The following is a 26,736-nucleotide window of genomic DNA, read 5'->3' on the forward strand; positions in this document are numbered from 1 at the left end:
CCAGAGATGGGGCTCTCTTGCTTTTCTTCTGGAGCTGCTGCTTCTAGTTCTGCAGCTGTGCTTTGCTCCAGGTCCCTCTGTTCCTCTGGCTGCTGGCCAGACGCCTGGGCCTCAAGCACAGCCTCTCGCACCACCTCATGGCTGATGTGCCACGCCAAGTCCAGCAGAGCCTGGCTGTAGCCTGGGGGGCTGCGTGGAGCAGGGACTGGGCTCTCTGGCGCTGCCGATGGCACCTCCTCCGTGAGGCCAGGAGAAGCTGGTGCCTTTTCCACCTCGGCAGGCAGAGGCTCGGGAGGCTCCTCCTCCTCCTCAGCAGCTCCAGCTGGAGCAGCAGTGGCTGCCAGCTCGTCCTCTGTGGGACTCCCTGGGGCAGGAGAGGCGCTGGGCAGCTCATGGGCTGCCTCTCCTGCCACCTGGGTGCCCACGCTGCTGGGAGAGGCGGGCCCCTCCTGGGTATCCTCATCCTTCTCTGGGTACAAGGGTTTGTCCCACATCTTGTCACTGACACCTTCTGCCCATTGGGGCAGCCCCTGGCTGCTGACACTTCCTTCCCATTGGGGCAGCTTTTGGTCACTCCTGTCTTTTTCCCACCGGGCTAGCTCCTGGACATTGTAGTCTTTTCCTTGTGATAGCTCCTTGTCCCTGTTGTCTCCCACCTGGGGCAACTCTGGCTGTCTCTTGTCTCCTTCCCATTGGTACATGTGCAGGTGGCCTTGCACATCTTCTTCCAAAGGAGACAGTTCCTGCTCTCCCTCCCCTTCCCACTGGGACAGCTCTTGGCATGTCAGGTCTTCTTCCCACTGGGACCATTCTTGGCATATCTCATCCTCTTCCTCCCATGGGTACAGCTCCTGGACGGTCACACTTTCCTCCCAGTAGTACAGCTCTTGCTGTGTGCCATCCCCCCACTGGACTTTCATACCTACCTCCCTCTGATGCAACTCTTGATGTGTCACAACTCCCCATGGGGAAACTTCCTGGATCGTCACTTCTTGCCCTCGGTAAAACTCTTGGATTGTCACTTCTTCCCAGAGGCAAAGTTCTTGGCCACTAAGGCCTCCCCACTGGGAAAGCTCTTGATCCGAGTCGTATTCCCACTCTTCGTCCATGTTGACAAAGGCCCCCTCCTCCTCAGTGTCCGACAGGGGCAGGCCTGAGCTGCTGCCTGCCCCCAGCCACTGCCCACTGAGGGCCTGGTCTGGCAGCCAGCCGGGCAAGGGGCTGGGGGGCTGTGAGTTGGGGTTCACGTGGTCCTCCTTCACGTCTGACGCTGTCTGACGCACAGGAATCCCGGGAGCTGCTTCCTCCTGCGAGAGCGGCTCTGGCGGGACTGGGCTCCCCAGGGCTCTGCGCCCCTTGGATACCCCCTGGCAGGGCAGGGCGGGGCTCTACCGTGTCACAAGGGCCTCTGGGCACCACAATGTCCCACATCATCCAGGGCCCTGACACAAGGCGCCTGTGTCACAAAGGGCCACACCTGGCACCCCTTTGACAGCTGAAGCCACTGGAAGTGGCATGGAGCAGCCCCCAGGCTTGCGGGCTTCTAGACCCTTGTTATGATCCCGTCATTAAACTTGTCAGAAATGCTTTGGCCTGAATTAAGGTGCAAATGAGGCCATATGCCAAAGTCAGTAGTATGGGTTTTATTGAACAGTAAGTGAGAGAGAGAGAGAGAGAGAAAGAGAGAGAAAGAGAAAGAAATAGAAAAGAGGTGGGGGCAGACAAAGAGAGTGACAGAGACAGATTTAAAAACATCACCACTCTGAGGATGCCAATGGCATTCTGTTGATGCTCTCCATCAGGGCTTCTTGGCGGTAAGGGTTCCCTGGAAACATGGAGTTTGGGGGATTGACGTACGTTTGGGCCAGGTGGGAACGCCCAGGTACCTGCCCTGGTGGGGGGCAAGTTTGACACAGTCTCTTGCAACAGACTCTGGATCTGTTGTATCCCTTTGCATCGCGTGTGATGCTCTGCTGCAAGGCCTCAGCAATGAGTCTGGGGAGCGCTTTGGGGGTCTTTGATGGATTATGACACCTGCTCAGCTGCCCGTCATGTGAATTTCTCATGGATGTGGCCTTCCCAGGGTGGGGGGTTTTACAGCTGAGCCAGTTTGTGTGAGGGAGGATGGGTGTTCAGTGCCTCTGACCAGAGGTCACGCCACAGCCCCAAAACTCTCCTCCTCCCTTCTTGGTTGTGGGGGAGTGTTGGGGTTTTAGGAGCTCTGCTGGGTTTTTTTCTGTTCCAGGAATTTTCCCCATATGTGTTGCTAGGGGGACAAATGGCTGCATATTTCATCAAACAAAAGAGCTGGCGATGGGGGTGGGGTGCATCTGGCTACTCTTTGGTTTTGCCTGGGTGTGTGGACAGTCGGTCCCCAGCATTTGGACAGAGAGGGAGGCTGCTTTCTTTGGCTGCTTTTCCTTCTGCCAGAGAAACCCCGGGATCCAAAGCCCGCCTTCCCTGCCCCCACCATTGCTTTGAGCCTTCGCTACCTTGTAGCCCTGCTCATCCTGCCTGCCCAGACCTCCGGGGGGCTCCCACCGCAGCTCCGCGCTTTGGATACATCTCGCCTGCCACCCAGGATTTGTGCTCGTCCCTGCCGCTCCAGCCTGCCGCTCCAGCCTGCCGTTGCCCAGGGTCCGGCCGGACACCGGGATCGGCTGCCCAGGGCTTTGCGAAGCCTTTGTCCCATCCCTTCCCGGCATCCCAGGCCACCAGGGCCGCGTGCTCCCCGAGCTCGCTCCGGAGCGCCCCCTGCAGCCGCGGGGGAACCATCGCACCTGCCCTGCTCACCGGGAGCCGCCAGCGCCCCTGCCGGCTGCGAGCGGAACTGCACCCCAGGGGAAAGGGCCCGACAGCCCAGAGGGCTGGCACTGGGCTTGGGATTGTTTGCTGCTACTGCCAGAATTGTTGCTGTTTGCTTGACTGGTTATACACATAGAGATCTATCATAGTAAAGAACTGTTCTTCCTATTTTCCCACATCTTTGCCTAAAAGCCCCTTGATTTCAAAATTATAATAACTCGGAGGGAAGGGGGGGTTGCATCTGCCATTCCAAGGGAGGCTCCTGCCTTCCTTAGCAGACACCTGTCTTTCAAACCAAGACAGGGAGTGTGTGCAAACCTGGCCTCAGCAGAGGAGCCTGTGGGCTATGGCCTCCCCAGGCTGAATCCAGCCCAAGCTGATTTTCAGGACAGCTTCTGCGTTTGGCTTTCTTGTGGGTACCTTCTCCTCCCTTAGTCTTGTTTCCTTGTTCCTAGACCAGAGGTAACTGAGCACTAATGTCGCCGTCATGCTATCTCAAGTTCTGTTAGGCAGCTTAAGTCCCAGCCCAAAGCTGCAGTCAGGTGAAGGAGAGGTGGGCTTGGGGAGTCTCAGCCTCTTTATACAGTTTTGCCATAATGGGCAAAACTCCTTTGTAACAATGTTTAAGTCCTTACCCATAACATTTCAGTCTCTGACAATCCTGATGTGCCCAGAGCCCCTGTGAGGCTTTGGACACAGTGCCACACGACACCTCAAGCCCCACACTGCACAGCCCTGCCTTTGGAGGGTGGGCTATGCAGGGCATGAAGAATTGGCCAGATGGAGGCAGCTGGGGAGCTGTGGTCAGTGGCTCCATGCCCAGGTGGAGGCTGGGGACGAGGAGCGTCCATCAGGGCTCTGGCCTTGGCCCTGGGGCTCTTGAATGGCTTCGCCAGTGACACAGAGAGTGCATGGAGCTCCCTCTCAGCACAGGGTTTGCAGGGCACAGGAAGCTGAGTGGGGCAGGGGCTGAGGAGAAGGACTTGGGGGTGCTGATGGAGGAGAAGCTCAGCGTGAGCCAACAATCTGTGCTGCCAGCCCAAAAAGCCACCCGTGGGCTGAGCTGCATGGAAAGGAGCAAAGAGCTGCAGGTCAAGGGAGGTAATTGTGGCCCTCTAGTCCATTGTTTGAAATCTCACCCGCACCACTACCTCTGTGTCTGGGGGCCCCAGGATAAGGGATGCGGGCCTGTTAGAATGAGTTCAGAGGAGAGCCACTGAGGGTTCCTAAGAGCGTTGGAGAACCTCTGCTTTGAAGACAGGTTGGGAGTGTTAGCGTTGTTCAGCCTAGGGAAGAGAAGACCCCAGGGAAACCTTAGAACCCTTGCCAGTACCTAAGAGGGCCCCCTACAAGAATGATGGAGAGAGACTTTTCACAGGCATATGTAGTGATGATAGAAGAAAGGGCAGTGGCCTTTAACTGAAACAGATATGGATTAAATAGCAGGAAGACATTCTCTTCTGTGAGGCTGGTGAGGCATTGGCATAGGTTTCCCAGAGGCTTTGTGGATGCCCCCTCCCTGGAAGAGATACATTTGTCAGGTTTGCCTGAAGTGAAACAATGAGATGAAGCCGAGTGATACTCATTTAATAACTGTTAGGATTGGATTAGGGAGAGATGCCTCTGCCCAAATTAAGGTTCAAATGAGACCATATGATGACAACATACAGATTTTATTGAATGTGGATTTTATTTAACAAGAATTGTGAAGGAGAGAGATAGAAAGGTTTGAGGTCCTTCCCAAATTAAACCTTTCTGTGATGCTAGAGGATGTGTGGATGTGTATTTTAACTTGATATTATTGTTCTAATAATAATAATTTGTTACTCCTACTATTTAATCTTCTTCTTTAGCCTCTTCTTCTTCTTCTTCTGATCCCCATGCTTCTTCTCCTTCTTCTTAGTATTTACTTTTACTCCTCTCTCTTCTTCTACATCAACTTAGTCTTAGATTTATTCTTTTTACTTTGTCTTGTTTCTATTCTTATTCTTATTCTTATTCTTATTCTTATTCTTATTCTTATTCTTATTCTTTTTCTTCCTCTTCTTCTTCTTCTCATTCTCATTCTCATTCTCATTCTTATTTTTTTAATTCTTATTTTTATTCTTATTCTTATGCTTTTTCCTATTCTTTTTCTTATTATTTTTTCTTTTCCTTTTTCCTATTCTTATTCTTATTCTTAATCCTATTCTTATTCTTGCTCTTATTCTCACTCTTATTCTCATTCTTATTATTATTCTTTTTTTTCTTGTTCTTATTCTTAAGTTTACTTCTTTTTCTTATTTACTACCACTATTTCTTCATTTTCTTCATCTTCTTTGTATTATTATTAGTCCTATTCCTATTATTTTTCTTTTTGTGGATTTTTTTGTGTTTTGTGTTGGTTTTAGGGGTTTTTTGTGTTTTGTTTTGGTTTTTTTGTTGTTGTTGTTGTTTGTTTGTTTTGTTTTGTTTTGTTTTGCTTTTCACTACTGCCACTATTTCTTAAAGCCAACTTCCCTCTGTTTTGGAAGAATTGTTTGGTGAAGCCATGCAGTGGAGTCCTGGGAGCAATACCTCCTGTCTGCGCCCATTCCTCATGGATAAAATCCCAAAGGATCAGCACGTAGTCCTTTCAGGATGAGAGGAAATGGCCTTGGATTCCACCAGGGGAGGTACAGATTAAATATTCCAAACAACTTTTCCCTGACAGAGTGGTCAGGAATCGATTGCAAGAAGTTGCTCAGGGAGGTGGTAGAGTCACTGTCTCTGGAAGTGTTCAAGTCTTGTCTGGATGTGGCACGTGGGGACATGGTTTCAGGGTGATGATGGTGATGCCAGGGTGACGGTGGGACTGGATGACTTTCAAGGTCTCTTCCCACCCTGATGAGTCTCTGGCCTTCACCGCTGAGCCACCTGGCACCAAGTGTCCCGTGTGGATACTGGTCTGAGGCTGGCCACATGGGTAATATTTGCTCTTGGGGAGAGTGGCTTGGGATGCTCCAAAGCAGCCAGGGATTGCTGAGGCTGCAGGGACATGTCCAGGCAAAGGCAGCCCGTGTGGCTCCCCCAGGATGTGGGGCAGGCTGCCAGCCAGCTGCCGTCCAGGGGGCCCGGGCTGGCGCCGGCCGCAGCCCTAATCCTCGGGCCGTGGCGCCAGGCAGGAGCAGCGGAATAGGCCGCGCAGCATCCGCAGCGCCCGCCCGAGGCGGGAGGGACGTTTCTTGCGGGGACTCAGCTGCTGCCTGAGGGCCTGGGCTCCCAGCTGGGGAGGCGAGGCACAGAGCGGCGCTTGGGGGCACGGCTCAGATGGCCCATGCTCAACCCAGGCCTCGCGAGGGGCAGGCACTGGCAGCCTGCCTCCTGCCAAACCTCCCAGCTCTCTGTCTTCTTCACGGAGCTCGAGGAGGCTCACTCCATCCCACTCGTCCTCCTCCTGCAGCAAGGGCTTGTCCCCAATGTTCTGTTCCCAGCTGTCCTGCATCAGGTCTCGGTCACTGTCATTTTCCCAGCTGGACTGAGCTGAAGGCCTCTTGCCATTCCCTTTGGAAACCTCCTGACCAACGGAGTCTTCCTCTTCAGAAACCTCCTGGCCAATGGACTCTTCCCAATCAGACACTTCTTGGTAGCTACTGACATCTCCATGGGACAGCTCATGCTCGCTGTCTTCCTCCCAGTCAGAGAGATTTTGGGAGCTACCAACTTGTCCTTGAGAAAGGCCTTTCTCCGTGCCTTCTTCCCAGTCAGAAACTTCTAGGTAGCTGCTGGCTTCTCCTAGGGAGAGCTCTTCCGCAATGGATTCATCCCAGTCGGAGAGCTCGTGGTAGCTACCGGCTTCTTCTGGGGAGAGCTCCTGCTCAATGCAGGCTTCCTCTTGGGACACATCCTGAAACCCACCGGCTCCATCTACAGACAGCTCCTGCTCAGTGCTGGCTTCCTCTTGGAACCCTTCCTGCTCATCACTGGCATCTCCAGGGGACCGCTCCTGCTCAATGCAGGCTTCCCCTTGGGACCCTTCCTGGTCATCCCTGGCTTCTTCCAGGGGCAGCTCCTGCTCAATGCAGGCTTCCCCTTGGAACACATCCTGGTCGTTCGTACCTTCTTCTAGGGACAGCTCCTGCCCAATGCAGGCTTCCCCTTGGGACCCTTCTTGGTCAATCCTGGCTTCTTCTAGGGATAGCTCCTGCTCAATGCAGGCTTCCCCATGGAACATATCCTGGTCGTTCCTACCTTCTTCCAGGGGCAGCTCCTGCTCAATGCAGGCTTCCCCTTGCAATACAACCTGGTCATTGCTGTCTTTTTCTACGGATATCTCCTGCTCAATGCAGGCTTCCCCTTGCAATACATCCTGGTCGTTCCTGTCTTTTTCTAGGGACAGCTCCTGCCCAATGCAGGCTTCCCCTTGCAATACATCCTGGTCATTGCTGTCTTCTTGGGACAGCTCCTGCTCAATGCAGGCTTCCCCTTGGAACACATCCTGGTCATTGCTGTCTTTTTCGAGGGATAGCTCCTGCTCAATGCAGGCTTCCCCTTGGGACCCTTCCTGGTCGTCCCTGGCTTCTTCCAGGGACAGCTCCTGCTCAATGCAGGCTTCTCCTTGGGACCCTTCCTGGTGTCTGTTGGTTTCTCCTTGGGACAGCTCTGTGTTTTCCTCATCTTTGCACTGAGAAAGCTCGAGCTCCCCAGCTGAGTCCCTCTCCTCAGTCTCTTTCTCTGCCAGGACTGAGCCCCTGTCTGCCTCCTCCTGCTGCTCACTGAGGGCTTGGGCTCCCAGTGGGCTGGGTGAGGCGCTGGGGGTGCAGCAGGGGCTGTGCAGGCCAGAGATGGGGCTCTCTTGCTTTTCTTCTGGAGCTGCTGCTTCTAGTTCTGCAGCTGTGCTTTGCTCCAGGTCCCTCTGTTCCTCTGGCTGCTGGCCAGATGCCTGGGCCTCAAGCACAGCCTCTCGCACCACCTCATGGCTGATGTGCCACGCCAAGTCCAGCAGAGCCTGGCTGTAGCCTGGGGGGCTGCGTGGAGCAGGGACTGGGCTCTCTGGCGCTGCCGATGGCACCTCCTCCGTGAGGCCAGGAGAAGCTGGTGCCTTTTCCACCTCAGCAGGCAGAGGCTCGGGAGGCTCCTCCTCCTCCTCAGCAGCTCCAGCTGGAGCAGCAGTGGCTGCCAGCTCGTCCTCTGTGGGACTCCCTGGGGCAGGAGAGGCGCTGGGCAGCTCATGGGCTGCCTCTCCTGCCACCTGGGTGCCCACGCTGCTGGGAGAGGCGGGCCCCTCCTGGGTATCCTCATCCTTCTCTGGGTACAAGGGTTTGTCCCACATCTTGTCACTGACACCTTCTGCCCATTGGGGCAGCCCCTGGCTGCTGACACTTCCTTCCCATTGGGGCAGCTTTTGGTCACTCCTGTCTTTTTCCCACCGGGCTAGCTCCTGGACATTGTAGTCTTTTCCTTGTGATAGCTCCTTGTCCCTGTTGTCTCCCACCTGGGGCAACTCTGGCTGTCTCTTGTCTCCTTCCCATTGGTACATGTGCAGGTGGCCTTGCACATCTTCTTCCAAAGGAGACAGTTCCTGCTCTCCCTCCCCTTCCCACTGGGACAGCTCTTGGCATGTCAGGTCTTCTTCCCACTGGGACCATTCTTGGCATATCTCATCCTCTTCCTCCCATGGGTACAGCTCCTGGACGGTCACACTTTCTTCCCAGTAGTACAGCTCTTGCTGTGTGCCATCCCCCCACTGGACTTTCATACCTACCTCCCTCTGATGCAACTCTTGATGTGTCACAACTCCCCATGGGGAAACTTCCTGGATCGTCACTTCTTGCCCTCGGTAAAACTCTTGGATTGTCACTTCTTCCCAGAGGCAAAGTTCTTGGCCACTAAGGCCTCCCCACTGGGAAAGCTCTTGATCCGAGTCGTATTCCCACTCTTCGTCCATGTTGACAAAGGCCCCCTCCTCCTCAGTGTCCGACAGGGGCAGGCCTGAGCTGCTGCCTGCCCCCAGCCACTGCCCACTGAGGGCCTGGTCTGGCAGCCAGCCGGGCAAGGGGCTGGGGGGCTGTGAGCTGGGGTTCACGTGGTCCTCCTTCACGTCTGACGTTGTCTGACGCACAGGAATCCCGGGAGCTGCTTCCTCCTGCGAGAGCGGCTCTGGCGGGACTGGGCTCCCCAGGGCTCTGCGCCCCTTGGATACCCCCTGGCAGGGCAGGGCGGGGCTCTACCGTGTCACAAGGGCCTCTGGGCACCACAATGTCCCACATCATCCAGGGCCCTGACACAAGGCGCCTGTGTCACAAAGGGCCACACCTGGCACCCCTTTGACAGCTGAAGCCACTGGAAGTGGCATGGAGCAGCCCCCAGGCTTGCGGGCTTCTAGACCCTTGTTATGATCCCGTCATTAAACTTGTCAGAAATGCTTTGGCCTGAATTAAGGTGCAAATGAGGCCATATGCCAAAGTCAGTAGTATGGGTTTTATTGAACAGTAAGTGAGAGAGAGAGAGAGAGAGAAAGAGAGAGAAAGAGAAAGAAATAGAAAAGAGGTGGGGGCAGACAAAGAGAGTGACAGAGACAGATTTAAAAACGTCACCACTCTGAGGATGCCAATGGCATTCTGTTGATGCTCTCCATCAGGGCTTCTTGGCGGTAAGGGTTCCCTGGAAACATGGAGTTTGGGGGATTGACGTACGTTTGGGCCAGGTGGGAACGCCCAGGTACCTGCCCTGGTGGGGGGCAAGCTTGACACAGTCTCTTGCAACAGACTCTGGATCTGTTGTATCCCTTTGCATCGCGTGTGATGCTCTGCTGCAAGGCCTCAGCAATGAGTCTGGGGAGCGCTTTGGGGGTCTTTGATGGATTATGACACCTGCTCAGCTGCCCGTCATGTGAATTTCTCATGGATGTGGCCTTCCCAGGGTGGGGGGTTTTACAGCTGAGCCAGTTTGTGTGAGGGAGGATGGGTGTTCAGTGCCTCTGACCAGAGGTCACGCCACAGCCCCAAAACTCTCCTCCTCCCTTCTTGGTTGTGGGGACTGTTGGGGTTTTAGGAGCTCTGCTGGGTTTTTTTTCTGTTCCAGGAATTTTCCCCATATGTGTTGCTAGGGGGACAAATGGCTGCATATTTCATCAAACAAAAGAGCTGGCGATGGGGGTGGGGTGCATCTGGCTACTCTTTGGTTTTGCCTGGGTGTGTGGACAGTCGGTGCCCGGCGTTTGGACAGAGAGGGAGGCTGCTTTCTTTGGCTGCTTTTCCTTCTGCCAGAGAAACCCCGGGATCCAAAGCCCGCCTTCCCTGCCCCCACCATTGCTTTGAGCCTTCGCTACCTTGTAGCCCTGCTCATCCTGCCTGCCCAGACCTCCGGGGGGCTCCCACCGCAGCTCCGCGCTTTGGATACATCTCGCCTGCCACCCAGGATTTGTGCTCGTCCCTGCCGCTCCAGCCTGCCGCTCCAGCCTGCTGTTGCCCAGGGTCCGGCCGGACACCGGGATCGGCTGCCCAGGGCTTTGCGAAGCCTTTGTCCCATCCCTTCCCGGCATCCCAGGCCACCAGGGCCGCGTGCTCCCCGAGCTCGCTCCGGAGCGCCCCCTGCAGCCGCGGGGGAACCATCGCACCTGCCCTGCTCACCGGGAGCCGCCAGCGCCCCTGCCGGCTGCGAGCGGAACTGCACCCCAGGGGAAAGGGCCCGACAGCCCAGAGGGCTGGCACTGGGCTTGGGATTGTTTGCTGCTACTGCCAGAATTGTTGCTGTTTGCTTGACTGGTTATACACATAGAGATCTATCATAGTAAAGAACTGTTCTTCCTATTTTCCCACATCTTTGCCTAAAAGCCCCTTGATTTCAAAATTATAATAACTCGGAGGGAAGGGGGGGTTGCATCTGCCATTCCAAGGGAGGCTCCTGCCTTCCTTAGCAGACACCTGTCTTTCAAACCAAGACAGGGAGTGTGTGCAAACCTGGCCTCAGCAGAGGAGCCTGTGGGCTATGGCCTCCCCAGGCTGAATCCAGCCCAAGCTGATTTTCAGGACAGCTTCTGCGTTTGGCTTTCTTGTGGGTACCTTCTCCTCCCTTAGTCTTGTTTCCTTGTTCCTAGACCAGAGGTAACTGAGCACTAATGTCGCCGTCATGCTATCTCAAGTTCTGTTAGGCAGCTTAAGTCCCAGCCCAAAGCTGCAGTCAGGTGAAGGAGAGGTGGGCTTGGGGAGTCTCAGCCTCTTTATACAGTTTTGCCATAATGGGCAAAACTCCTTTGTAACAATGTTTAAGTCCTTACCCATAACATTTCAGTCTCTGACAATCCTGATGTGCCCAGAGCCCCTGTGAGGCTTTGGACACAGTGCCACACGACACCTCAAGCCCCACACTGCACAGCCCTGCCTTTGGAGGGTGGGCTATGCAGGGCATGAAGAATTGGCCAGATGGAGGCAGCTGGGGAGCTGTGGTCAGTGGCTCCATGCCCAGGTGGAGGCTGGGGACGAGGAGCGTCCATCAGGGCTCTGGCCTTGGCCCTGGGGCTCTTGAATGGCTTCGCCAGTGACACAGAGAGTGCATGGAGCTCCCTCTCAGCACAGGGTTTGCAGGGCACAGGAAGCTGAGTGGGGCAGGGGCTGAGGAGAAGGACTTGGGGGTGCTGATGGAGGAGAAGCTCAGCGTGAGCCAACAATCTGTGCTGCCAGCCCAAAAAGCCACCCGTGGGCTGAGCTGCATGGAAAGGAGCAAAGAGCTGCAGGTCAAGGGAGGTAATTGTGGCCCTCTAGTCCATTGTTTGAAATCTCACCCGCACCACTACCTCTGTGTCTGGGGGCCCCAGGATAAGGGATGCGGGCCTGTTAGAATGAGTTCAGAGGAGAGCGACTGAGGGTTCCTAAGAGCGTTGGAGAACCTCTGCTTTGAAGACAGGTTGGGAGTGTTAGCGTTGTTCAGCCTAGGGAAGAGAAGACCCCAGGGAAACCTTAGAACCCTTGCCAGTACCTAAGAGGGCCCCCTACAAGAATGATGGAGAGAGACTTTTCACAGGCATATGTAGTGATGATAGAAGAAAGGGCAGTGGCCTTTAACTGAAACAGATATGGATTAAATAGCAGGAAGACATTCTCTTCTGTGAGGCTGGTGAGGCATTGGCATAGGTTTCCCAGAGGCTTTGTGGATGCCCCCTCCCTGGAAGAGATACATTTGTCAGGTTTGCCTGAAGTGAAACAATGAGATGAAGCCGAGTGATACTCATTTAATAACTGTTAGGATTGGATTAGGGAGAGATGCCTCTGCCCAAATTAAGGTTCAAATGAGACCATATGATGACAACATACAGATTTTATTGAATGTGGATTTTATTTAACAAGAATTGTGAAGGAGAGAGATAGAAAGGTTTGAGGTCCTTCCCAAATTAAACCTTTCTGTGATGCTAGAGGATGTGTGGATGTGTATTTTAACTTGATATTATTGTTCTAATAATAATAATTTGTTACTCCTACTATTTAATCTTCTTCTTTAGCCTCTTCTTCTTCTTCTTCTGATCCCCATGCTTCTTCTCCTTCTTCTTAGTATTTACTTTTACTCCTCTCTCTTCTTCTACATCAACTTAGTCTTAGATTTATTCTTTTTACTTTGTCTTGTTTCTATTCTTATTCTTATTCTTATTCTTATTCTTATTCTTATTCTTATTCTTATTCTTTTTCTTCCTCTTCTTCTTCTTCTCATTCTCATTCTCATTCTCATTCTTATTTTTTTAATTCTTATTTTTATTCTTATTCTTATGCTTTTTCCTATTCTTTTTCTTATTATTTTTTCTTTTCCTTTTTCCTATTCTTATTCTTATTCTTAATCCTATTCTTATTCTTGCTCTTATTCTCACTCTTATTCTCATTCTTATTATTATTCTTTTTTTTCTTGTTCTTATTCTTAAGTTTACTTCTTTTTCTTATTTACTACCACTATTTCTTCATTTTCTTCATCTTCTTTGTATTATTATTAGTCCTATTCCTATTATTTTTCTTTTTGTGGATTTTTTTGTGTTTTGTGTTGGTTTTAGGGGTTTTTTGTGTTTTGTTTTGGTTTTTTTGTTGTTGTTGTTGTTGTTTGTTTGTTTTGTTTTGTTTTGCTTTGCTTTTCACTACTGCCACTATTTCTTAAAGCCAACTTCCCTCTGTTTTGGAAGAATTGTTTGGTGAAGCCATGCAGTGGAGTCCTGGGAGCAATACCTCCTGTCTGCGCCCATTCCTCATGGATAAAATCCCAAAGGATCAGCACGTAGTCCTTTCAGGATGAGAGGAAATGGCCTTGGATTCCACCAGGGGAGGTACAGATTAAATATTCCAAACAACTTTTCCCTGACAGAGTGGTCAGGAATCGATTGCAAGAAGTTGCTCAGGGAGGTGGTAGAGTCACTGTCTCTGGAAGTGTTCAAGTCTTGTCTGGATGTGGCACGTGGGGACATGGTTTCAGGGTGATGATGGTGATGCCAGGGTGACAGTGGGACTGGATGACTTTCAAGGTCTCTTCCCACCCTGATGAGTGTCTGGCCTTCACCGCTGAGCCACCTGGCACCAAGTGTCCCGTGTGGATACTGGTCTGAGGCTGGCCACATGGGTAATATTTGCTCTTGGGGAGAGTGGCTTGGGATGCTCCAAAGCAGCCAGGGATTGCTGAGGCTGCAGGGACATGTCCAGGCAAAGGCAGCCCGTGTGGCTCCCCCAGGATGTGGGGCAGGCTGCCAGCCAGCTGCCGTCCAGGGGGCCCGGGCTGGCGCCGGCCGCAGCCCTAATCCTCGGGCCGTGGCGCCAGGCAGGAGCAGCGGAATAGGCCGCGCAGCATCCGCAGCGCCCGCCCGAGGCGGGAGGGACGTTTCTTGCGGGGACTCAGCTGCTGCCTGAGGGCCTGGGCTCCCAGCTGGGGAGGCGAGGCACAGAGCGGCGCTTGGGGGCACGGCTCAGATGGCCCATGCTCAACCCAGGCCTCGCGAGGGGCAGGCACTGGCAGCCTGCCTCCTGCCAAACCTCCCAGCTCTCTGTCTTCTTCACGGAGCTCGAGGAGGCTCACTCCATCCCACTCGTCCTCCTCCTGCAGCAAGGGCTTGTCCCCAATGTTCTGTTCCCAGCTGTCCTGCATCAGGTCTCGGTCACTGTCATTTTCCCAGCTGGACTGAGCTGAAGGCCTCTTGCCATTCCCTTTGGAAACCTCCTGACCAACGGAGTCTTCCTCTTCAGAAACCTCCTGGCCAATGGACTCTTCCCAATCAGACACTTCTTGGTAGCTACTGACATCTCCATGGGACAGCTCATGCTCGCTGTCTTCCTCCCAGTCAGAGAGATTTTGGGAGCTACCGACTTGTCCTTGAGAAAGGCCTTTCTCCGTGCCTTCTTCCCAGTCAGAAACTTCTAGGTAGCTGCTGGCTTCTCCTAGGGAGAGCTCTTCCGCAATGGATTCATCCCAGTCGGAGAGCTCGTGGTAGCTACCGGCTTCTTCTGGGGAGAGCTCCTGCTCAATGCAGGCTTCCTCTTGGGACACATCCTGAAACCTACCGGCTCCATCTACAGACAGCTCCTGCTCAGTGCTGGCTTCCTCTTGGAACCCTTCCTGCTCATCACTGGCATCTCCAGGGGACCGCTCCTGCTCAATGCAGGCTTCCCCTTGGGACCCTTCCTGGTCATCCCTGGCTTCTTCCAGGGGCAGCTCCTGCTCAATGCAGGCTTCCCCTTGGAACACATCCTGGTCGTTCGTACCTTCTTCTAGGGACAGCTCCTGCCCAATGCAGGCTTCCCCTTGGGACCCTTCTTGGTCAATCCTGGCTTCTTCTAGGGATAGCTCCTGCTCAATGCAGGCTTCCCCATGGAACATATCCTGGTCGTTCCTACCTTCTTCCAGGGGCAGCTCCTGCTCAATGCAGGCTTCCCCTTGCAATACAACCTGGTCATTGCTGTCTTTTTCTACGGATATCTCCTGCTCAATGCAGGCTTCCCCTTGCAATACATCCTGGTCGTTCCTGTCTTTTTCTAGGGACAGCTCCTGCCCAATGCAGGCTTCCCCTTGCAATACATCCTGGTCATTGCTGTCTTCTTGGGACAGCTCCTGCTCAATGCAGGCTTCCCCTTGGAACACATCCTGGTCATTGCTGTCTTTTTCGAGGGATAGCTCCTGCTCAATGCAGGCTTCCCCTTGGGACCCTTCCTGGTCGTCCCTGGCTTCTTCCAGGGACAGCTCCTGCTCAATGCAGGCTTCTCCTTGGGACCCTTCCTGGTGTCTGTTGGTTTCTCCTTGGGACAGCTCTGTGTTTTCCTCATCTTTGCACTGAGAAAGCTCGAGCTCCCCAGCTGAGTCCCTCTCCTCAGTCTCTTTCTCTGCCAGGACTGAGCCCCTGTCTGCCTCCTCCTGCTGCTCACTGAGGGCTTGGGCTCCCAGTGGGCTGGGTGAGGCGCTGGGGGTGCAGCAGGGGCTGTGCAGGCCAGAGATGGGGCTCTCTTGCTTTTCTTCTGGAGCTGCTGCTTCTAGTTCTGCAGCTGTGCTTTGCTCCAGGTCCCTCTGTTCCTCTGGCTGCTGGCCAGACGCCTGGGCCTCAAGCACAGCCTCTCGCACCACCTCATGGCTGATGTGCCACGCCAAGTCCAGCAGAGCCTGGCTGTAGCCTGGGGGGCTGCGTGGAGCAGGGACTGGGCTCTCTGGCGCTGCCGATGGCACCTCCTCCGTGAGGCCAGGAGAAGCTGGTGCCTTTTCCACCTCGGCAGGCAGAGGCTCGGGAGGCTCCTCCTCCTCCTCAGCAGCTCCAGCTGGAGCAGCAGTGGCTGCCAGCTCGTCCTCTGTGGGACTCCCTGGGGCAGGAGAGGCGCTGGGCAGCTCATGGGCTGCCTCTCCTGCCACCTGGGTGCCCACGCTGCTGGGAGAGGCGGGCCCCTCCTGGGTATCCTCATCCTTCTCTGGGTACAAGGGTTTGTCCCACATCTTGTCACTGACACCTTCTGCCCATTGGGGCAGCCCCTGGCTGCTGACACTTCCTTCCCATTGGGGCAGCTTTTGGTCACTCCTGTCTTTTTCCCACCGGGCTAGCTCCTGGACATTGTAGTCTTTTCCTTGTGATAGCTCCTTGTCCCTGTTGTCTCCCACCTGGGGCAACTCTGGCTGTCTCTTGTCTCCTTCCCATTGGTACATGTGCAGGTGGCCTTGCACATCTTCTTCCAAAGGAGACAGTTCCTGCTCTCCCTCCCCTTCCCACTGGGACAGCTCTTGGCATGTCAGGTCTTCTTCCCACTGGGACCATTCTTGGCATATCTCATCCTCTTCCTCCCATGGGTACAGCTCCTGGACGGTCACACTTTCCTCCCAGTAGTACAGCTCTTGCTGTGTGCCATCCCCCCACTGGACTTTCATACCTACCTCCCTCTGATGCAACTCTTGATGTGTCACAACTCCCCATGGGGAAACTTCCTGGATCGTCACTTCTTGCCCTCGGTAAAACTCTTGGATTGTCACTTCTTCCCAGAGGCAAAGTTCTTGGCCACTAAGGCCTCCCCACTGGGAAAGCTCTTGATCCGAGTCGTATTCCCACTCTTCGTCCATGTTGACAAAGGCCCCCTCCTCCTCAGTGTCCGACAGGGGCAGGCCTGAGCTGCTGCCTGCCCCCAGCCACTGCCCACTGAGGGCCTGGTCTGGCAGCCAGCCGGGCAAGGGGCTGGGGGGCTGTGAGTTGGGGTTCACGTGGTCCTCCTTCACGTCTGACGCTGTCTGACGCACAGGAATCCCGGGAGCTGCTTCCTCCTGCGAGAGCGGCTCTGGCGGGACTGGGCTCCCCAGGGCTCTGCGCCCCTTGGATACCCCCTGGCAGGGCAGGGCGGGGCTCTACCGTGTCACAAGGGCCTCTGGGCACCACAATGTCCCACATCATCCAGGGCCCTGACACAAGGCGCCTGTGTCACAAAGGGCCACACCTGGCACCCCTTTGACAGCTGAAGCCACTGGAAGTGGCATGGAGCAGCCCCCAGGCTTGCGGGCTTCTAGACCCTTGTTATGATCCCGTCATTAAACTTGTCAGAAATGCTTTGGCCTGAATTAAGGTGCAAATGAGGCCATATGCCAAAGTCAGTAGTATGGGTTTTATTGAACAGTAAGTGAGAGAGAGAGAGAGAGAGAAAGAGAGAGAAAGAGAAAGAAATAGAAAAGAGGTGGGGGCAGACAAAGAGAGTGACAGAGACAGATTTAAAAACATCACCACTCTGAGGATGCCAATGGCATTCTGTTGATGCTCTCCATCAGGGCTTCTTGGCGGTAAGGGTTCCCTGGAAACATGGAGTTTGGGGGATTGACGTACGTTTGGGCCAGGTGGGAACGCCCAGGTACCTGCCCTGGTGGGGGGCAAGTTTGACACAGTCTCTTGCAACAGACTCTGGATCTGTTGTATCCCTTTGCATCGCGTGTGATGCTCTGCTGCAAGGCCTCAGCAATGAGTCTGGGGAGCGCTTTGGGGGTCTTTGATGGATTATGACACCTGCTCAGCTGCCCGTCATGTGAATTTCTCATGGATGTGGCCTTCCCAGGGTGGGGGGTTTTACAGCTGAGCCAGTTTGTGTGAGGGAGGATGGGTGTTCAGTGCCTCTGACCAGAGGTCACGCCACAGCCCCAAAACTCTCCTCCTCCCTTCTTGGTTGTGGGGGAGTGTTGGGGTTTTAGGAGCTCTGCTGGGTTTTTTTCTGTTCCAGGAATTTTCCCCATATGTGTTGCTAGGGGGACAAATGGCTGCATATTTCATCAAACAAAAGAGCTGGCGATGGGGGTGGGGTGCATCTGGCTACTCTTTGGTTTTGCCTGGGTGTGTGGACAGTCGGTCCCCAGCATTTGGACAGAGAGGGAGGCTGCTTTCTTTGGCTGCTTTTCCTTCTGCCAGAGAAACCCCGGGATCCAAAGCCCGCCTTCCCTGCCCCCACCATTGCTTTGAGCCTTCGCTACCTTGTAGCCCTGCTCATCCTGCCTGCCCAGACCTCCGGGGGGCTCCCACCGCAGCTCCGCGCTTTGGATACATCTCGCCTGCCACCCAGGATTTGTGCTCGTCCCTGCCGCTCCAGCCTGCCGCTCCAGCCTGCCGTTGCCCAGGGTCCGGCCGGACACCGGGATCGGCTGCCCAGGGCTTTGCGAAGCCTTTGTCCCATCCCTTCCCGGCATCCCAGGCCACCAGGGCCGCGTGCTCCCCGAGCTCGCTCCGGAGCGCCCCCTGCAGCCGCGGGGGAACCATCGCACCTGCCCTGCTCACCGGGAGCCGCCAGCGCCCCTGCCGGCTGCGAGCGGAACTGCACCCCAGGGGAAAGGGCCCGACAGCCCAGAGGGCTGGCACTGGGCTTGGGATTGTTTGCTGCTACTGCCAGAATTGTTGCTGTTTGCTTGACTGGTTATACACATAGAGATCTATCATAGTAAAGAACTGTTCTTCCTATTTTCCCACATCTTTGCCTAAAAGCCCCTTGATTTCAAAATTATAATAACTCGGAGGGAAGGGGGGGTTGCATCTGCCATTCCAAGGGAGGCTCCTGCCTTCCTTAGCAGACACCTGTCTTTCAAACCAAGACAGGGAGTGTGTGCAAACCTGGCCTCAGCAGAGGAGCCTGTGGGCTATGGCCTCCCCAGGCTGAATCCAGCCCAAGCTGATTTTCAGGACAGCTTCTGCGTTTGGCTTTCTTGTGGGTACCTTCTCCTCCCTTAGTCTTGTTTCCTTGTTCCTAGACCAGAGGTAACTGAGCACTAATGTCGCCGTCATGCTATCTCAAGTTCTGTTAGGCAGCTTAAGTCCCAGCCCAAAGCTGCAGTCAGGTGAAGGAGAGGTGGGCTTGGGGAGTCTCAGCCTCTTTATACAGTTTTGCCATAATGGGCAAAACTCCTTTGTAACAATGTTTAAGTCCTTACCCATAACATTTCAGTCTCTGACAATCCTGATGTGCCCAGAGCCCCTGTGAGGCTTTGGACACAGTGCCACACGACACCTCAAGCCCCACACTGCACAGCCCTGCCTTTGGAGGGTGGGCTATGCAGGGCATGAAGAATTGGCCAGATGGAGGCAGCTGGGGAGCTGTGGTCAGTGGCTCCATGCCCAGGTGGAGGCTGGGGACGAGGAGCGTCCATCAGGGCTCTGGCCTTGGCCCTGGGGCTCTTGAATGGCTTCGCCAGTGACACAGAGAGTGCATGGAGCTCCCTCTCAGCACAGGGTTTGCAGGGCACAGGAAGCTGAGTGGGGCAGGGGCTGAGGAGAAGGACTTGGGGGTGCTGATGGAGGAGAAGCTCAGCGTGAGCCAACAATCTGTGCTGCCAGCCCAAAAAGCCACCCGTGGGCTGAGCTGCATGGAAAGGAGCAAAGAGCTGCAGGTCAAGGGAGGTAATTGTGGCCCTCTAGTCCATTGTTTGAAATCTCACCCGCACCACTACCTCTGTGTCTGGGGGCCCCAGGATAAGGGATGCGGGCCTGTTAGAATGAGTTCAGAGGAGAGCCACTGAGGGTTCCTAAGAGCGTTGGAGAACCTCTGCTTTGAAGACAGGTTGGGAGTGTTAGCGTTGTTCAGCCTAGGGAAGAGAAGACCCCAGGGAAACCTTAGAACCCTTGCCAGTACCTAAGAGGGCCCCCTACAAGAATGATGGAGAGAGACTTTTCACAGGCATATGTAGTGATGATAGAAGAAAGGGCAGTGGCCTTTAACTGAAACAGATATGGATTAAATAGCAGGAAGACATTCTCTTCTGTGAGGCTGGTGAGGCATTGGCATAGGTTTCCCAGAGGCTTTGTGGATGCCCCCTCCCTGGAAGAGATACATTTGTCAGGTTTGCCTGAAGTGAAACAATGAGATGAAGCCGAGTGATACTCATTTAATAACTGTTAGGATTGGATTAGGGAGAGATGCCTCTGCCCAAATTAAGGTTCAAATGAGACCATATGATGACAACATACAGATTTTATTGAATGTGGATTTTATTTAACAAGAATTGTGAAGGAGAGAGATAGAAAGGTTTGAGGTCCTTCCCAAATTAAACCTTTCTGTGATGCTAGAGGATGTGTGGATGTGTATTTTAACTTGATATTATTGTTCTAATAATAATAATTTGTTACTCCTACTATTTAATCTTCTTCTTTAGCCTCTTCTTCTTCTTCTTCTGATCCCCATGCTTCTTCTCCTTCTTCTTAGTATTTACTTTTACTCCTCTCTCTTCTTCTACATCAACTTAGTCTTAGATTTATTCTTTTTACTTTGTCTTGTTTCTATTCTTATTCTTATTCTTATTCTTATTCTTATTCTTATTCTTATTCTTATTCTTTTTCTTCCTCTTCTTCTTCTTCTCATTCTCATTCTCATTCTCATTCTTATTTTTTTAATTCTTATTTTTATTCTTATTCTTATGCTTTTTCCTATTCTTTTTCTTATTATTTTTTCTTTTCCTTTTTCCTATTCTTATTCTTATTCTTAATCCTATTCTTATTCTTGCTCTTATTCTCACTCTTATTCTCATTCTTATTATTATTCTTTTTTTTCTTGTTCTTATTCTTAAGTTTACTTCTTTTTCTTATTTACTACCACTATTTCTTCATTTTCTTCATCTTCTTTGTATTATTATTAGTCCTATTCCTATTATTTTTCTTTTTGTGGATTTTTTTGTGTTTTGTGTTGGTTTTAGGGGTTTTTTGTGTTTTGTTTTGGTTTTTTTGTTGTTGTTGTTGTTTGTTTGTTTTGTTTTGTTTTGTTTTGCTTTTCACTACTGCCACTATTTCTTAAAGCCAACTTCCCTCTGTTTTGGAAGAATTGTTTGGTGAAGCCATGCAGTGGAGTCCTGGGAGCAATACCTCCTGTCTGCGCCCATTCCTCATGGATAAAATCCCAAAGGATCAGCACGTAGTCCTTTCAGGATGAGAGGAAATGGCCTTGGATTCCACCAGGGGAGGTACAGATTAAATATTCCAAACAACTTTTCCCTGACAGAGTGGTCAGGAATCGATTGCAAGAAGTTGCTCAGGGAGGTGGTAGAGTCACTGTCTCTGGAAGTGTTCAAGTCTTGTCTGGATGTGGCACGTGGGGACATGGTTTCAGGGTGATGATGGTGATGCCAGGGTGACGGTGGGACTGGATGACTTTCAAGGTCTCTTCCCACCCTGATGAGTCTCTGGCCTTCACCGCTGAGCCACCTGGCACCAAGTGTCCCGTGTGGATACTGGTCTGAGGCTGGCCACATGGGTAATATTTGCTCTTGGGGAGAGTGGCTTGGGATGCTCCAAAGCAGCCAGGGATTGCTGAGGCTGCAGGGACATGTCCAGGCAAAGGCAGCCCGTGTGGCTCCCCCAGGATGTGGGGCAGGCTGCCAGCCAGCTGCCGTCCAGGGGGCCCGGGCTGGCGCCGGCCGCAGCCCTAATCCTCGGGCCGTGGCGCCAGGCAGGAGCAGCGGAATAGGCCGCGCAGCATCCGCAGCGCCCGCCCGAGGCGGGAGGGACGTTTCTTGCGGGGACTCAGCTGCTGCCTGAGGGCCTGGGCTCCCAGCTGGGGAGGCGAGGCACAGAGCGGCGCTTGGGGGCACGGCTCAGATGGCCCATGCTCAACCCAGGCCTCGCGAGGGGCAGGCACTGGCAGCCTGCCTCCTGCCAAACCTCCCAGCTCTCTGTCTTCTTCACGGAGCTCGAGGAGGCTCACTCCATCCCACTCGTCCTCCTCCTGCAGCAAGGGCTTGTCCCCAATGTTCTGTTCCCAGCTGTCCTGCATCAGGTCTCGGTCACTGTCATTTTCCCAGCTGGACTGAGCTGAAGGCCTCTTGCCATTCCCTTTGGAAACCTCCTGACCAACGGAGTCTTCCTCTTCAGAAACCTCCTGGCCAATGGACTCTTCCCAATCAGACACTTCTTGGTAGCTACTGACATCTCCATGGGACAGCTCATGCTCGCTGTCTTCCTCCCAGTCAGAGAGATTTTGGGAGCTACCAACTTGTCCTTGAGAAAGGCCTTTCTCCGTGCCTTCTTCCCAGTCAGAAACTTCTAGGTAGCTGCTGGCTTCTCCTAGGGAGAGCTCTTCCGCAATGGATTCATCCCAGTCGGAGAGCTCGTGGTAGCTACCGGCTTCTTCTGGGGAGAGCTCCTGCTCAATGCAGGCTTCCTCTTGGGACACATCCTGAAACCCACCGGCTCCATCTACAGACAGCTCCTGCTCAGTGCTGGCTTCCTCTTGGAACCCTTCCTGCTCATCACTGGCATCTCCAGGGGACCGCTCCTGCTCAATGCAGGCTTCCCCTTGGGACCCTTCCTGGTCATCCCTGGCTTCTTCCAGGGGCAGCTCCTGCTCAATGCAGGCTTCCCCTTGGAACACATCCTGGTCGTTCGTACCTTCTTCTAGGGACAGCTCCTGCCCAATGCAGGCTTCCCCTTGGGACCCTTCTTGGTCAATCCTGGCTTCTTCTAGGGATAGCTCCTGCTCAATGCAGGCTTCCCCATGGAACATATCCTGGTCGTTCCTACCTTCTTCCAGGGGCAGCTCCTGCTCAATGCAGGCTTCCCCTTGCAATACAACCTGGTCATTGCTGTCTTTTTCTACGGATATCTCCTGCTCAATGCAGGCTTCCCCTTGCAATACATCCTGGTCGTTCCTGTCTTTTTCTAGGGACAGCTCCTGCCCAATGCAGGCTTCCCCTTGCAATACATCCTGGTCATTGCTGTCTTCTTGGGACAGCTCCTGCTCAATGCAGGCTTCCCCTTGGAACACATCCTGGTCATTGCTGTCTTTTTCGAGGGATAGCTCCTGCTCAATGCAGGCTTCCCCTTGGGACCCTTCCTGGTCGTCCCTGGCTTCTTCCAGGGACAGCTCCTGCTCAATGCAGGCTTCTCCTTGGGACCCTTCCTGGTGTCTGTTGGTTTCTCCTTGGGACAGCTCTGTGTTTTCCTCATCTTTGCACTGAGAAAGCTCGAGCTCCCCAGCTGAGTCCCTCTCCTCAGTCTCTTTCTCTGCCAGGACTGAGCCCCTGTCTGCCTCCTCCTGCTGCTCACTGAGGGCTTGGGCTCCCAGTGGGCTGGGTGAGGCGCTGGGGGTGCAGCAGGGGCTGTGCAGGCCAGAGATGGGGCTCTCTTGCTTTTCTTCTGGAGCTGCTGCTTCTAGTTCTGCAGCTGTGCTTTGCTCCAGGTCCCTCTGTTCCTCTGGCTGCTGGCCAGATGCCTGGGCCTCAAGCACAGCCTCTCGCACCACCTCATGGCTGATGTGCCACGCCAAGTCCAGCAGAGCCTGGCTGTAGCCTGGGGGGCTGCGTGGAGCAGGGACTGGGCTCTCTGGCGCTGCCGATGGCACCTCCTCCGTGAGGCCAGGAGAAGCTGGTGCCTTTTCCACCTCAGCAGGCAGAGGCTCGGGAGGCTCCTCCTCCTCCTCAGCAGCTCCAGCTGGAGCAGCAGTGGCTGCCAGCTCGTCCTCTGTGGGACTCCCTGGGGCAGGAGAGGCGCTGGGCAGCTCATGGGCTGCCTCTCCTGCCACCTGGGTGCCCACGCTGCTGGGAGAGGCGGGCCCCTCCTGGGTATCCTCATCCTTCTCTGGGTACAAGGGTTTGTCCCACATCTTGTCACTGACACCTTCTGCCCATTGGGGCAGCCCCTGGCTGCTGACACTTCCTTCCCATTGGGGCAGCTTTTGGTCACTCCTGTCTTTTTCCCACCGGGCTAGCTCCTGGACATTGTAGTCTTTTCCTTGTGATAGCTCCTTGTCCCTGTTGTCTCCCACCTGGGGCAACTCTGGCTGTCTCTTGTCTCCTTCCCATTGGTACATGTGCAGGTGGCCTTGCACATCTTCTTCCAAAGGAGACAGTTCCTGCTCTCCCTCCCCTTCCCACTGGGACAGCTCTTGGCATGTCAGGTCTTCTTCCCACTGGGACCATTCTTGGCATATCTCATCCTCTTCCTCCCATGGGTACAGCTCCTGGACGGTCACACTTTCTTCCCAGTAGTACAGCTCTTGCTGTGTGCCATCCCCCCACTGGACTTTCATACCTACCTCCCTCTGATGCAACTCTTGATGTGTCACAACTCCCCATGGGGAAACTTCCTGGATCGTCACTTCTTGCCCTCGGTAAAACTCTTGGATTGTCACTTCTTCCCAGAGGCAAAGTTCTTGGCCACTAAGGCCTCCCCACTGGGAAAGCTCTTGATCCGAGTCGTATTCCCACTCTTCGTCCATGTTGACAAAGGCCCCCTCCTCCTCAGTGTCCGACAGGGGCAGGCCTGAGCTGCTGCCTGCCCCCAGCCACTGCCCACTGAGGGCCTGGTCTGGCAGCCAGCCGGGCAAGGGGCTGGGGGGCTGTGAGCTGGGGTTCACGTGGTCCTCCTTCACGTCTGACGTTGTCTGACGCACAGGAATCCCGGGAGCTGCTTCCTCCTGCGAGAGCGGCTCTGGCGGGACTGGGCTCCCCAGGGCTCTGCGCCCCTTGGATACCCCCTGGCAGGGCAGGGCGGGGCTCTACCGTGTCACAAGGGCCTCTGGGCACCACAATGTCCCACATCATCCAGGGCCCTGACACAAGGCGCCTGTGTCACAAAGGGCCACACCTGGCACCCCTTTGACAGCTGAAGCCACTGGAAGTGGCATGGAGCAGCCCCCAGGCTTGCGGGCTTCTAGACCCTTGTTATGATCCCGTCATTAAACTTGTCAGAAATGCTTTGGCCTGAATTAAGGTGCAAATGAGGCCATATGCCAAAGTCAGTAGTATGGGTTTTATTGAACAGTAAGTGAGAGAGAGAGAGAGAGAGAAAGAGAGAGAAAGAGAAAGAAATAGAAAAGAGGTGGGGGCAGACAAAGAGAGTGACAGAGACAGATTTAAAAACGTCACCACTCTGAGGATGCCAATGGCATTCTGTTGATGCTCTCCATCAGGGCTTCTTGGCGGTAAGGGTTCCCTGGAAACATGGAGTTTGGGGGATTGACGTACGTTTGGGCCAGGTGGGAACGCCCAGGTACCTGCCCTGGTGGGGGGCAAGCTTGACACAGTCTCTTGCAACAGACTCTGGATCTGTTGTATCCCTTTGCATCGCGTGTGATGCTCTGCTGCAAGGCCTCAGCAATGAGTCTGGGGAGCGCTTTGGGGGTCTTTGATGGATTATGACACCTGCTCAGCTGCCCGTCATGTGAATTTCTCATGGATGTGGCCTTCCCAGGGTGGGGGGTTTTACAGCTGAGCCAGTTTGTGTGAGGGAGGATGGGTGTTCAGTGCCTCTGACCAGAGGTCACGCCACAGCCCCAAAACTCTCCTCCTCCCTTCTTGGTTGTGGGGACTGTTGGGGTTTTAGGAGCTCTGCTGGGTTTTTTTTCTGTTCCAGGAATTTTCCCCATATGTGTTGCTAGGGGGACAAATGGCTGCATATTTCATCAAACAAAAGAGCTGGCGATGGGGGTGGGGTGCATCTGGCTACTCTTTGGTTTTGCCTGGGTGTGTGGACAGTCGGTGCCCGGCGTTTGGACAGAGAGGGAGGCTGCTTTCTTTGGCTGCTTTTCCTTCTGCCAGAGAAACCCCGGGATCCAAAGCCCGCCTTCCCTGCCCCCACCATTGCTTTGAGCCTTCGCTACCTTGTAGCCCTGCTCATCCTGCCTGCCCAGACCTCCGGGGGGCTCCCACCGCAGCTCCGCGCTTTGGATACATCTCGCCTGCCACCCAGGATTTGTGCTCGTCCCTGCCGCTCCAGCCTGCCGCTCCAGCCTGCTGTTGCCCAGGGTCCGGCCGGACACCGGGATCGGCTGCCCAGGGCTTTGCGAAGCCTTTGTCCCATCCCTTCCCGGCATCCCAGGCCACCAGGGCCGCGTGCTCCCCGAGCTCGCTCCGGAGCGCCCCCTGCAGCCGCGGGGGAACCATCGCACCTGCCCTGCTCACCGGGAGCCGCCAGCGCCCCTGCCGGCTGCGAGCGGAACTGCACCCCAGGGGAAAGGGCCCGACAGCCCAGAGGGCTGGCACTGGGCTTGGGATTGTTTGCTGCTACTGCCAGAATTGTTGCTGTTTGCTTGACTGGTTATACACATAGAGATCTATCATAGTAAAGAACTGTTCTTCCTATTTTCCCACATCTTTGCCTAAAAGCCCCTTGATTTCAAAATTATAATAACTCGGAGGGAAGGGGGGGTTGCATCTGCCATTCCAAGGGAGGCTCCTGCCTTCCTTAGCAGACACCTGTCTTTCAAACCAAGACAGGGAGTGTGTGCAAACCTGGCCTCAGCAGAGGAGCCTGTGGGCTATGGCCTCCCCAGGCTGAATCCAGCCCAAGCTGATTTTCAGGACAGCTTCTGCGTTTGGCTTTCTTGTGGGTACCTTCTCCTCCCTTAGTCTTGTTTCCTTGTTCCTAGACCAGAGGTAACTGAGCACTAATGTCGCCGTCATGCTATCTCAAGTTCTGTTAGGCAGCTTAAGTCCCAGCCCAAAGCTGCAGTCAGGTGAAGGAGAGGTGGGCTTGGGGAGTCTCAGCCTCTTTATACAGTTTTGCCATAATGGGCAAAACTCCTTTGTAACAATGTTTAAGTCCTTACCCATAACATTTCAGTCTCTGACAATCCTGATGTGCCCAGAGCCCCTGTGAGGCTTTGGACACAGTGCCACACGACACCTCAAGCCCCACACTGCACAGCCCTGCCTTTGGAGGGTGGGCTATGCAGGGCATGAAGAATTGGCCAGATGGAGGCAGCTGGGGAGCTGTGGTCAGTGGCTCCATGCCCAGGTGGAGGCTGGGGACGAGGAGCGTCCATCAGGGCTCTGGCCTTGGCCCTGGGGCTCTTGAATGGCTTCGCCAGTGACACAGAGAGTGCATGGAGCTCCCTCTCAGCACAGGGTTTGCAGGGCACAGGAAGCTGAGTGGGGCAGGGGCTGAGGAGAAGGACTTGGGGGTGCTGATGGAGGAGAAGCTCAGCGTGAGCCAACAATCTGTGCTGCCAGCCCAAAAAGCCACCCGTGGGCTGAGCTGCATGGAAAGGAGCAAAGAGCTGCAGGTCAAGGGAGGTAATTGTGGCCCTCTAGTCCATT

Source organism: Coloeus monedula, assembly GCF_965178545.1.
Source record: "Coloeus monedula genome assembly, chromosome: Z".
Lineage (NCBI taxonomy): Eukaryota > Metazoa > Chordata > Aves > Passeriformes > Corvidae > Coloeus > Coloeus monedula.